At 44.9% G+C, this 13,129-nt stretch overlaps 1 long non-coding RNA gene across 1 annotated transcript; it reads left to right on the top strand.

Moving 5' to 3' along the window:
* The first annotated feature begins 2,254 nt into the window (after positions 1–2,254).
* Positions 2,255–2,965, top strand: LOC137839969 (uncharacterized). Its single transcript, XR_011086355.1, has 3 exons — positions 2,255–2,524; positions 2,702–2,748; positions 2,872–2,965. It is a non-coding gene; the product is annotated as an uncharacterized lncRNA (long non-coding RNA).
* Positions 2,966–13,129: the final 10,164 nt, after the last annotated feature.

The raw sequence follows: 13,129 nt of genomic DNA, 5'->3' as shown, positions 1-13,129 counted from the left end.
GAAGGTAGACAGACACGCGACATCAGCCAAGGGGAACTCCGGCAATGTGCCCCAACAATTCTGACCTTGAGCTGTGCTAGGATATGTTCTGCAAGCAGAAGGGCTACCTGGATGAAGAGTTGGACTTCAGGAAGTGTTCCATGGACCAGGCTCATAAGGTAAGCCGCCCTCAAATCTCCCGCCGGACCACTGATGGACGAGGATTGCGGCCCAGAGGATCCTGGAGCTGGAGGCCATGTTGTACGAGGCGCTACCGCAGCGGGACTGCCCCGCCACGGACGGCGAAAAAGCCAGCCACGCTGGCGTGAATGACGTGCTGACGGCGGATCAGAGAGAAGAGCTTAGGAGCGCCGTGGACCAATGGAAGCGAGCCCTGATGTGCGAGTTGAGGGAGCGCGACGCTTGCATCCTCCAAGAGAGAATGGATCTGCTGCACAGCGCGCAACAGGTAAGGGCCCAAAGCCAGCCCGGCACTTACTTGCACGCTTACTGGCTTTTGAATGCCACTTTCCATTTGTCCGTCCTAGAGGAACAAAGAGCTGAAAGAATTCATCGAAGCTCAGAAGAGACAAATCAAACAATTGGAGGAGAAGTTTCTGTTTCTCTTTCTATTCTTCTCCTTGGCCTTCATTCTGTGGCCCTAACACCAGCTGGTGAGTGAGCTCCAGCGGCACCGCACTCGACACCTCCGATACACTGCCAGCCGGTCTCAGACGTTGGCAGACGCTCCGATGCCAACGTATACCCCCCGCCACGGTGACAGAGGCACCGCGTCACACCGGCGCTCATCCAATCAGAAGGCAGGAAAAGCAAATTCACATGCAGGGCACTTTTGAACCAGAAGAGAGCGCCACAAAAAACGGTTGTTGCCCCAAACGCGCACTAAAAAGGGTCAGAATAACAAGAGTCCCACTGGCCAGCCGGGGCCACCCGTCCAGCTGTTTCTTCAGGGGGGAAAAAAATTGGAGTCACCGGTGAGTACATTTTGCATTTAGCTCTGCTTTTCTGCTTCTGTCTTCAAGTGTGTGGCATCCTGCGATCAAAGATTCAGCCAACCCCAAAGCGGTTGACCTCAACGTCCCACCACCATGCCTACCAGAGCAGGTGACGTGATGCTTTGGACATCCTTCCGTCTCAGATGCCCAAAAGTACTCTTTGCCACATCTGCGGCAATACGGTGTCTTTTCAAAGGTGCAAATAAATCCAGCGTGGGCGGAACACGCACGTCTTCGGTTTTTCCCGCTTTGTTTGTGTGACAGCTGTTGTGAAAATTTTATACAAATAAAGTTGTATAGTACAGGTTTGGCCAAGCCGCAACTCCCGAACCGCATGCGGCTCTTTTATGTTCATATCAACATTTGTGTGTGTGTGTGTGGGGGGGGGGGGGGGGGGGGGGTTGTGCATGTTGGCTTCACTTGAGTTCAATTTGGTATTTTGGTCAAAAGCGCATGTGGTGAAATTCCACAAAGTAGGATGGGCAAACACATTTCTTTAAACTATGAGTGTCAATTGGGCTCTCGAAATGGCAGGGAAAAGATGCACAGCAAAACGAAAATACGTAGATGAACACAGGACGTTTTAATCAGAGTGGGAAAGTTTCTATTTTTTGTTGAACGTGATGGCAAACCATTCTGCCTGATATGTCAGACCTCAGCGCATTTCAAAGATTCAAATCTTCAGCGCCATGCACTTCAGCTCACTCCATGCTAACATTGATCAGGCGTCGAACCCGCAACATCATGCTTAAGAGGTGGCCATGCTAACCAGTGCGCCATTATGTCAACGCATAATAACTGTAAGTCTACTGATCAAAACAGCGGTTACTATATGACGTCGCTACGTCGTGGTCACGTGACGCAGACAAGACGTCAATGGACGTGGGCAGAGTTAACTTGTTTAAAAGGGAGTGGGCAGAAGAAATATTTAATTTATTTAAATCTATTTTGAGTGCACACCATTATGCCAATGCATAACAACTGTAAATCTACTAAACAAAACAGCGGTTGCTATATGACATCTGCCACGTCGTGGTCACGTGACATACGTGACGTCGATGGGCGTAACTTTCGCCGGAATTCAAATCCGCGGGGAGAGTTAACTTGTTTAAAAGAGAGTGGGCAGAAGAATTATTTAATTTATTTAAATCTATTTGGTGTGTGCGCCATTATGTCAATGCATAACAACTGTAAGTCTACTAAACAAAACAGCGGTTGCTATATGACGTCTGCCACGTCGTGGTCACGTGACGCGGACGTGACGTCGACGCCTACTTTACATCCCACCGATCACAGGACCCCTCGGCTGCATAACCGTGCCCCCTTCCCAACCAATCGGATTTGCTATACGCGAAAACGACGCCAATGGAAAGAGCTTCCGCCCAAATTTAAATCCGTGGGCGTGGCTCGCAGCAGGAAGTAGGAAAACGGCGGCGATGTTGACAAAGACACAGCGGATGGTAACATACGACTAACAAGAGAAATATTTTTATTTTCTGCTTGCAACTGGACCGTCCAGAGCGTACACGGTAAGTACAACTCATCGTTTTTAAAAAGAAGTACTTTTGTTGCCCTGAAAAGCGAGTGAGCGTGGCGTTTGTGGGGGACGTCGAATTTCGACGATTCTTTCTGGTCAACGGTTGTAAATGATTGTGTTGATTAAAAAAGAAAACTTGATGTAACTCTACTTTTAACTGCCGTTTCAGATAGATTTGGAATTGCATCACATCCAATTTTGCCTAGAGCGTACACGGTAAGTAACACTCATTGTGTTTAAGGAGATTTACGTTTGTAATAGCAGAAGTGTAGCCGCGTTGCGTTGTACGTGTGAAAATTGGTCGAGGCGAAATGTTAATGTTTAATTTCATTCCTTTAGGTTCCACGGTGTTTGTTGGCTGCAAGTTTTCCACTGCAAGAAGAGGCTCGTATCATTGACCAGGAGCGAGCTACAATGGTGAGTAGCCATAACATTTATGTTAAACACTTCCTATTTCATGTCTAACAGTACTTGATTTAACAAATAACCATAAATAAATACAGTGTGGGCACTGAAGTTAACATATGTGATTATACTGCCTAATCTGTCACCGAGTAGATTGTTGCAAAGTAATATAAGATCCAAAGTTGTAATTCAGAATAGTTTTCAAAAGAAGGCCATTAGAATTATATACAAGTCTGATTACCCTGAACAAGCTATTAATTAAATCACAAATTCTTCAATTCAAAGATTTGGTAGATTATCAGACAAATAATGTCTAACAGTAATTGATTTAACACATCACGATAAGTAGATTGAGTGTGGGCACTCTCAAGTTAACATATGTGATTATACTGCCTAATCTGTTACAGAGTATGTTGTTGCCAAGTAATGTAGAATAGATCCAAAGTAGTAATCCAGAATAGTTTTGAAGAGGCCATTAGAATGATAAACAAATCTGATTACCTTGAACATAATAACAAGCTAAGTGTTTAATATGTCCTATGAAGTCAAAATTGGGCACCATCATGTGGTGAAATTTGGAATTGCATCACATCCAATTTTGCCTGGGAACAAACAGATTACATAAATCTTAGTTTTGAATAAACCACTCCTTCTCAAACAAGTAAACTCTGCCCATTTTGCGCAGTAGATGTTCTGTTAATATCTAGTATTTATACAAAGTCATAATTTAAATTGCTTTCAACCTTCATTCATCGGTTCAACCAACATTACTCGCTCTTATTACCAACTTGTATTGATTTAACTAAGCGTTTAATACTTCCTATCAGGTCTCAAATCGAGATTTGGCAAAATACAATTTCAGCAAATCCAATTTTGCCAGGGAACAAAAATAGATTAAATAAACTAAATAAGTCCTCTTCCCATTAAATAAATCAGAAAAGTCTGTCTTGTAACCAGTCCTCTTCAAACAAGTAAAGTCTGCCCATTTTGTGCCGTAGATTTTGTGTCTATGCCTAGTATTTAAACAAAATCATAATTTAAACGACTTCTTTCCTTCATTCACTTTGGAAATTTGGAATTGCAGCAAATCGAATTTTGCCAGGGAACAAAAATAGATCAATTAAACTAAATAAGTCTTCTTCCCATTAAATAAATTAAAAAAGTCTGTCTTGTAACCAGTCCTTTTCAAACAAGTAAAGTCTGCCCATTTTGTGCCGTCGATTTTGTGTTTATGCCTAGTATTTATACAAAATCATAATTTAAAGGACTTCATTCCTTCATTCACTTTGGAAATTTGGCATTGCAGCACATCAAATTTTGCCTGGGAAGAAAAGTAGATTAAATAAATTTAATAAGTCTTACTACTTCCCATTAAATAAATTAAATACGTCTTACTTGTTTCCACTCCTTTTCAAAACAGTAGTTTAAAATGAGGGCCCTTCACTCAATCTTTAACCTCAACCCCGCACGTTGTGTTGTATCTGTGAATGTTGGTTGTGGCCAAATGATAGTTTTCTTTCATTCGTTTAGGTTCCAAGAAAACTTGATGTAACTCTACTTTTAACTGCCGTTTCAGATAAGCGGGTATTACGTCGCAGTCATGTGCCGCGGATATGACGTAATTGCCGGAACCTCCGCCAAAATTCAAATCTGTTGGCGCGATGGCCGTGAGCCACTGAGCAGCGACGATTATCAACAGAAATATCTTTATTTTCTGCTTGCAACTGGACCGTCTAGAGCGTACACGGTAAGTAACACTCATTGTGTTTAAGGAGATTTACGTTTGTAATAGCAGAAGTGTAGCCGCGTTGCGTTGTACGTGTGAAAATTGGTCGAGGCGAAATGTTAATGTTTAATTTCATTCCTTTAGGTTCCACGGTGTTTGTTGGCTGCAAGTTTTCCACTGCAAGAAGAGGCTCGTATCATTGACCAGGAGCGAGCTACAATGGTGAGTAGCCATTACATTTATGTTAAACACTTCCTATTTCATGTCTAACAGTACTTGATTTAACAAATAACCATAAATAAATACAGTGTGGGCACTGAAGTTAACATATGTGATTATACTGCCTAATCTGTCACCGAGTAGATTGTTGCAAAGTAATATAAGATCCAAAGTTGTAATTCAGAATAGTTTTCAAAAGAAGGCCATTAGAATTATATACAAGTCTGATTACCCTGAACATAACAACAAGCTATTAATTAAATCACAAATTCTTCAATTCAAAGATTTGGTAGATTATCAGACAAATAATGTCTAACAGTAATTGATTTAACACATCACGATAAGTAGATTGAGTGTGGGCACTCTCAAGTTAACATATATGATTATACTGCCTAATCTGTTACAGAGTATGTTGTTGCCAAGTAATGTAGAATAGATCCAAAGTAGTAATCCAGAATAGTTTTGAAGAGGCCATTAGAATAATAAACAAATCTGATTACCTTGAACATAATAACAAGCTAAGTGTTTAATATGTCCTATGAAGTCGAAATTGGGCACCGTCATGTGGTGAAATTTGGAATTGCATCACATCCAATTTTGCCTGGGAACAAACAGATTAAATAAATCTTAGTTTTGAATAAGCCACTCCTTCTCAAACAAGTAAACTCTGCCCATTTCGCGCAGTAGATGTTCTGTTAATATCTAGTATTTATACAAAGTCATAATTTAAATTGCTTTCAACCTTCATTCATCGGTTCAACCAACATTACTCGCTCTTACTACCAACTTGTATTGATTTAACTAAGCGTTTAATACTTCCTATCAGGTCTCAAGGCAAGATTTGGCAAAATACAGTTTCAGCAAATCCAATTTTGCCAGGGAACAAAAATAGATTAAATAAACTAAATAAGTCTTCTTCCCAATAAATAAATCAGAAAAGTCTGTCTTGTAACCAGTCCTCTTCAAACAAGTAAAGTCTGCCCATTTTGTGCCGTAGATTTTGTGTCCATGCCTAGTATTTAAACAAAATCATAATTTAAACGACTTCTTGCCTTCATTCACTTTGGAAATTTGGAATTGCAGCAAATCGAATTTTGCCAGGGAACAAAAATAGATCAATTAAACTAAGTCTTCTTCCCATTAAATAAATTAAAAAAGTCTGTCTTGTAACCAGTCCTTTTCAAACAAGTAAAGTCTGCCCATTTTGTGCCGTCGATTTTGTGTTAATGCCTAGTATTTATACAAAATCATAATTTAAAGGACTTCATTCCTTCATTCACTTTGGAAATTTGGAATTGCAGCACATCAAATTTTGCCTGGGAAGAAAAGTAGATTAAATAAATTTAATAAGTCTTACTACTTCCCATTAAATAAATTAAATACGTCTTACTTGTTCCCACTCCTTTTCAAAACAGTAGTTTAAAACGAGGGCCCTTCACTCAACCTTTAACCCTATTTATTCACCTTCTAGGCTAAGTGTTAAAGGCTAAGTGTTAAAGGCTAAGTGTTAAAGGCTAAGTGTTAAAGGCTAAGTGTTAAAGGCTAAGTGTTAGAGGCTAAGTGCCAGAGGCTAGGCGCCAGAGGCGAGTTTTTGTGGGCTGAAGTTTTAGTGGGGTTAGTGTGAATACAATCCAAAAGAATACAACAGAATACAATACAATAGAATATAATACATAGATTAAATTCAATAGCTCTTACTACTTCCCATTAAATAAATTAAATACGTCTTACTTGTTCCCAATCCTTTTCAAAAAAGTAGTTTAAAACGAGGGCCCTTCACTCAACCTTTAACCTCAACCCCGCACGTCACATTGTGTTGTATCTGTGAATGTTGGTTGTGGCCAAATGATAGTTTTCTTTCATTCGTTTAGGTTCCACGGTGTTTGTTGGCTATGTTTTCCACTGTCAGAAGGATGAAAATACAAAGTACAACGCTTGGACGTGGGCGAAGACGTCACCGGTGAGTCCTTCCTTCCTATTTATTTACCTTCTAGATGCTAGAGGCTAAGTGTTAGAGGCTAAGTGTTAGAGGCTAAGTGTTAGAGGCTAAGTGTTAAAGGCAACACAATACGAACAACACAACACAATACGAACAACTCAACACAATATGAACAACACAATATGAACAACACAACACAATACGAACAACACAACACAATACGAACAACACAACACATTACGAACAACACAACACAATACGAACAACACAACGATACTGCACTGAACAACACGATACCGCACTGAGAAACACGATACCGCACTGAACAACACGATACCGCACTGAACAACACCATGCCGCACTGAACACCATGCCACACTGAACAACACCATCCCGCACTGAACAACACCATGCCGCACTAAACAACACCATGCCGCACTGAACAACACCATGCCTCACTGAACGACACCATGCCGCACTGAAAGACACCATGCCGCACTGAACGACACCATGCCGCACTGAAAGACACCATGCCGCACTGAACAACACCATCCTGCACTGAACAACACCATCCCGCACTGAACAACACCATGCCGCACTGAACAACATTATTCCGCACTGAACAACATTATGCCGCACTGAACATTATGCCGCACTGAACAACACCATGCCGCACTGAACAACACCATGCCGCACTGAACAACACCATGCCGCACTGAACAACACCATGCCGCACTGAACAACATTATGCCGCACTGAACAACACCATGCCGCACTGAACAACACCATCCTGCACTGAACAACACCATTCCGCATTGAACACCATGCCGCACTGAACAACACCATCCCGCACTGAACAACACCATCCCGCACTGAACAACATTATGCCGCACTGAACAACATTATGCCGCACTGAACAACACCATGCCGCACTGAACAACACCATGCCGCACTGAACAACACCATGCCGCACTGAACAACATTATAACGCACTGAACAACACCATCCCGCACTGAACAACACCATGCCGCACTAAACAACATTATGCCGCACTGAACAACATTATGCCGAAATGAACAACACCATGCCGCACTAAACAACACCATGCCGCACTGAACAACACCATGCCGCACTGAACAACACCATGCCGCACTGAACAACACGATCCCGCATTGAACACCATCCCGCACTGAACAACACCATGCCGCACTGAACAACACCATGCCGCACTGAACAACACCATGCCGCACTGAACAACACCATGCCGCACTGAACAACACCATGCCGCACTGAACAACACCATGCCGCACTGAACAACACCATTCCGCACTGAACAACACCATGCCGCACTGAACAACATTATGCTGCACTGAACAACACCATGCCGCACTGAACAACAACATGCCGCACTGAAAAACATTATGCCGCACTGAACAACACCATGCCGCACTGAACAACACCATCCCGAACTGAACAACACCATGCCGCATTGAACAACACCATGCCGCACTGAACAACACCATCCTGCACTGAACAACACCATCCTGCACTGAACAACACCATCCCGCACTGAACAACACCATGCCGCACTGAACAACACCATGCTGCACTGAACAACACCATGCCGCAATGAACAACACCATCCCGCACTGAACAACATTATGCCGCACTGAACAACATTATGCCGCACTGAACAACATTATGCCGCACTGAACAACATTATGCCGCACTGAACAACATTATGCCGCACTGAACAACATTATGCCGCACTGAACAACATTATGCCGCACTGAACAACACCATGCCGCACTGAACAACACCATGCCGCACTGAACAACACCATGCCGCACTGAACAACACCATGCCGCACTGAACAACAGGATCCCGCATTGAACAACACCATGCCGCACTGAACAACACCATCCTGCACTGAACAACACCATCCCGCACTGAACAACACCATGCCGCACTGAACAACATTATGGCGCACTGAACAACATTATGCCGCACTGAACAACACCATGCCGCACTGAACAACACCATGCCGCACTGAACAACACCATGCCGCACTGAACAACACCATCCCGCACTGAACAACACCATGCCGCACTGAGCAACACCATGCCGCACTGAACAACACCATCCCGCACTGAACAACACCATGCCGCACTGAACAACACCATTCCGCACTGAACAACACCATGCCGCACTGAACAACATTACGCTGCACTGAACAACACCATGCCGCACTGAACAACACCATGCCGCACTGAACAACACCATGCCGCATTGAACAACACCATGCCGCATTGAACAACACCATGCCGCACTGAACAACACCATCCTGCACTGAACAACACCATGCCGCATTGAACAACACCATGCCGCACTGAACAACACCATCCTGCACTGAACAACACCATCCCGCACTGAACAACACCATCCCGCATTGAACAACACCATCCTGCACTGAACAACACCATGCCGCACTGAACAACACCATGCCTCACTGAACAACACCATGCCGCACTGAACAACACCATTCCGCACTGAACAACACCATCCTGCACTGAACAACACCATCCCGCACTGAACAACACCATGCCGCACTGAACAACATTATGGCGCACTGAACAACATTATGCCGCACTGAACAACACCATGCCGCACTGAACAACACCATGCCGCACTGAACAACACCATGCCGCACTGAACAACACCATGCCGCACTGAACAACATTATGCCGCACTGAACAACATTATGTCGCACTGAACAACACCATGCCGCACTGAACAACACCATGCTGCACTGAACAACATTATGCCGCACTGAAAAACACCATGCCGCACTGAACAACACCATCCCGCACTGAACAACACCATGCCGCATTGAACAACACCATGCCGCACTGAACAACACCATGCTGCACTGAACAACACCATGCTGCACTGAACAACACGATCCTGCATTGAACAACACCATGCCGCACTGAACAACACCATCCTGCACTGAACAACACCATCCTGCACTGAACAACACCACCCCGTACTGAACAACACGATCCCGCATTGAACAACACCATCCCACACTGAACAACACCATGCCGCACTGAACAACACCATTCCGCACTGAACAACACCATGCCGCACTGAACAACACCATGCCGCACTGAACAACACCATGCCGCACTGAACAACACCATGCCGCATTGAACAACACCATGCCGCACTGAACAACACCATCCTGCACTGAACAACACCATCCCGCACTGAACAACACCATGCCGCATTGAACAACACCATGCCGCACTGAACAACACCATCCTGCACTGAACAACACCATCCCGCACTGAACAACACCATGCCGCACTGAACAACATTATGGCCTACTGAACAACATTATGCCGCACTGAACAACACCATGCCGCACTGAACAACACCATGCCGCACTGAACAACACCATGCCGCACTGAACAACATTATGCCGCACTGAACAACATTATGCCGCACTGAACAACACCATGCCGCACTGAACAACACCATGCCGCACTGAACAACACCATGCCGCACTGAACAACACGACGTCGCACTGAACAACACGACGCCGCACAGAACAACACGACGCCGCACAGAATAACACAATACCGCACAGAACAACACAATACCGCACAAACAGTTTTAGATAATATTACGTCGCAGTCATGTGACGCGGACATGACGTCAATAGGCGGAACTCACGGCAAAATTATAATCCGTGGGCGTGGCTTGCAACAGGAAGTAGGAAAGCGGCAATTCTGGCAAACAAGACACAGCGGTTAGTAACACGATGACTTACAAGGCAAATATTTTTGTTTTCAGCTTGCAACTTGACCGTCTAGAGCGTACAAGGTAATTACAACTGTTTTTTTTTAGCCCTGAAAAGCGAGGGAGTGTGGCGTTTGGGAGGAATGTCGAACTCGGCGTCTGCTTCCAGCCACAGACGCCAAATTTAGACGATTATTTCGACTGGTCAACGGTTGTAAATTATTGCGTTGACTAAAAACTTTATTTAACTCTACTCTTAACTTTGCCGTTTCAGATATGCGGGTATTACACCGCGGAAATGACGTCAATAGGCTGAACTCTCGCCAAAATTCAAATCTGTGGGCGCAATGGCCTTGAGCGAGACACCGGATACAAACACGACGATTATCAACAGAAATATCTTTATTTTCTGCTTGCAAGTGGACCGTCTAGAGCGTACACGGTAAGTACAACTCATTGTGTTTAAAAAGATTTACGTTTATGTAGTTTGCGTTGCGTTGTATCTGTGAATGTTGGTTTAGGCTAAATGTTAATGTTTAATTTCATTCCTTTAGGTTCCACGGTGTTTGTTGGCTGTATGTTTTCCACTGCAAGAAGAGGCTCGTATCATTGACCAGCAGGAGCTACAATGGTGAGTACCCCTTTCGTCTTCCATTTATGTTAAACACTTCCTATTTCATGTCTAACAGTACTCGATTTAACAAATAACCATAAATAAATACAGTGTGGGCAGTCACGTTAACATATGTGATTATCCTGCCTAATATGTTTATCACAAATATGTCACTTATCACTAATATGTTTATTTGTTTATCACAACACCTTTGGACCTTCAGCAATCGATTATTTCCCTTCATCTACATAGAGACAGAACGATGGTGTCTTAAACATCTCATTCATTTCACCAAATAACTTCACGCAGGTGGATAACGGCCGTCTCGGTCACGCTATGTTGCGTGATGCAGTTTTGAAGAACCAAATGCATTTATTCAATGAATAAGTCAAGCTAGTTCTATGTTTATGATGTTGTAAGTTACGGTACCGATTGAAGTTGAGTTCGAAACCAGTGGAAAACAGCGCTGCGTTTGTGCTCTCCAGGTACAAATGTTGTGATCTCTGACTGACGACCGGGCGAGACTCGAGTAAGAGATGTCCAAACGAGCTCCGGCAGGGCGGGCCAAGGCGGAGCGAACGGACGCCCTTCAGGCCGCCAATGACGAGCTGAGAACCAAACTGATGGACGTCCAGTTAGAACTTCAGCAGGAGAAGAACAAGGTGAAAACCTCAACAGACAGACACTGCCTGCCTCCCTGCCTGCCTCCCTGCCTGCCTCCCTGCCTGCCTCCCTCCCTCCCTCCCACTTTTCCCGATGTAGATTAGACATGCGTGTGCCATGACTGTGTCAGCCTACATCAACAAATGCACCGAGGACGTCAGCACCACTAAGAATATCATCACCCGGGGCAACCAACGACCCTGGATGACTGAGGAGGTACGTCAAACGCTACGAGCGCGGAACTCTGCCTTCAAGTCTGGCGACAAGGAGACACTGAGGACAGCGAGAGCCAACTTGAACCGTGCCATCAGGATAGCGAAGCGAGACCGCAGTCGAAAATTTCAGGATCGTTTCCACGACGTCAAAAACATCAGGAGTATGTGGCAAGGCATACGGGCGATTACAGACGACAACTCACCCTCCCCCCCCCCCCGGTGGGTGTAGTTGATGCTGACTTTCTAAATGGTCTAAATAACTTCTTTGGGAGGTTCGAGGCACTAAACGGCACTCCAGCAGTTAAAACTGTCCCCCATCAGGAAGAGGAGGTACTCTGCCTTGACTCCGCCGATGTGTTGAAGACCCTGAGGAGAGTCAACCCCTGTAAGGCCCCTGGCCCGGACAACATTCCTGGGCGTGTGTTCAGGGAATGTGCAAGTCATCTGGCTGGGGTCATCACAGACATTTTTAACACCTCGCTGGGCCAAGCCACAGTGCCGGCGTGCTTTAAGACTGCCTCCATCATTCCGGTGCCGAAGAAACCTCAAATCACCTCATTTAATGATTACCGGCCTGTTGCACTGACTCCGGTTATGATGAAGTGCTTCGAAAGGCTGCTTAAAGGTCACATCGTTTCCAGACTCCCCCTATTATTTGACCCGTTCCAGTTTGCCGACCGGCAAAACCGCTCCACTCAGGAAGCCATCTCCTCCGTTCTTCACCTGAGCCTGGCTCACCTGGAGGAGAAGAACACCCATGTGCGGAGGCTGTTCCTGGACTTCAGCTCAGCGTTTAACACCATCATCCCACAGCATCTGGTAGGAAAATTGGAACACCTGGGCTTCAACACCCCCCTTCGCAACTGGCTGCTAGACTTCCTCACCAACAGACCTCAGTCAGTCCGGGTCGGACAGAACACCTCTGATGTCATCACCCTCAGCACAGGCTCCCTTCAGGGCTGCGTCCTGAGCCCCCTGCTGTGCACCCTGATGACACACGACTGCGTCCTCAG

This window comes from Syngnathus scovelli, unplaced genomic scaffold (genome assembly GCF_024217435.2).
Source record: "Syngnathus scovelli strain Florida unplaced genomic scaffold, RoL_Ssco_1.2 HiC_scaffold_29, whole genome shotgun sequence".
Lineage (NCBI taxonomy): Eukaryota > Metazoa > Chordata > Actinopteri > Syngnathiformes > Syngnathidae > Syngnathus > Syngnathus scovelli.
This window is presented reverse-complemented; position numbering and strand designations above follow the sequence as displayed.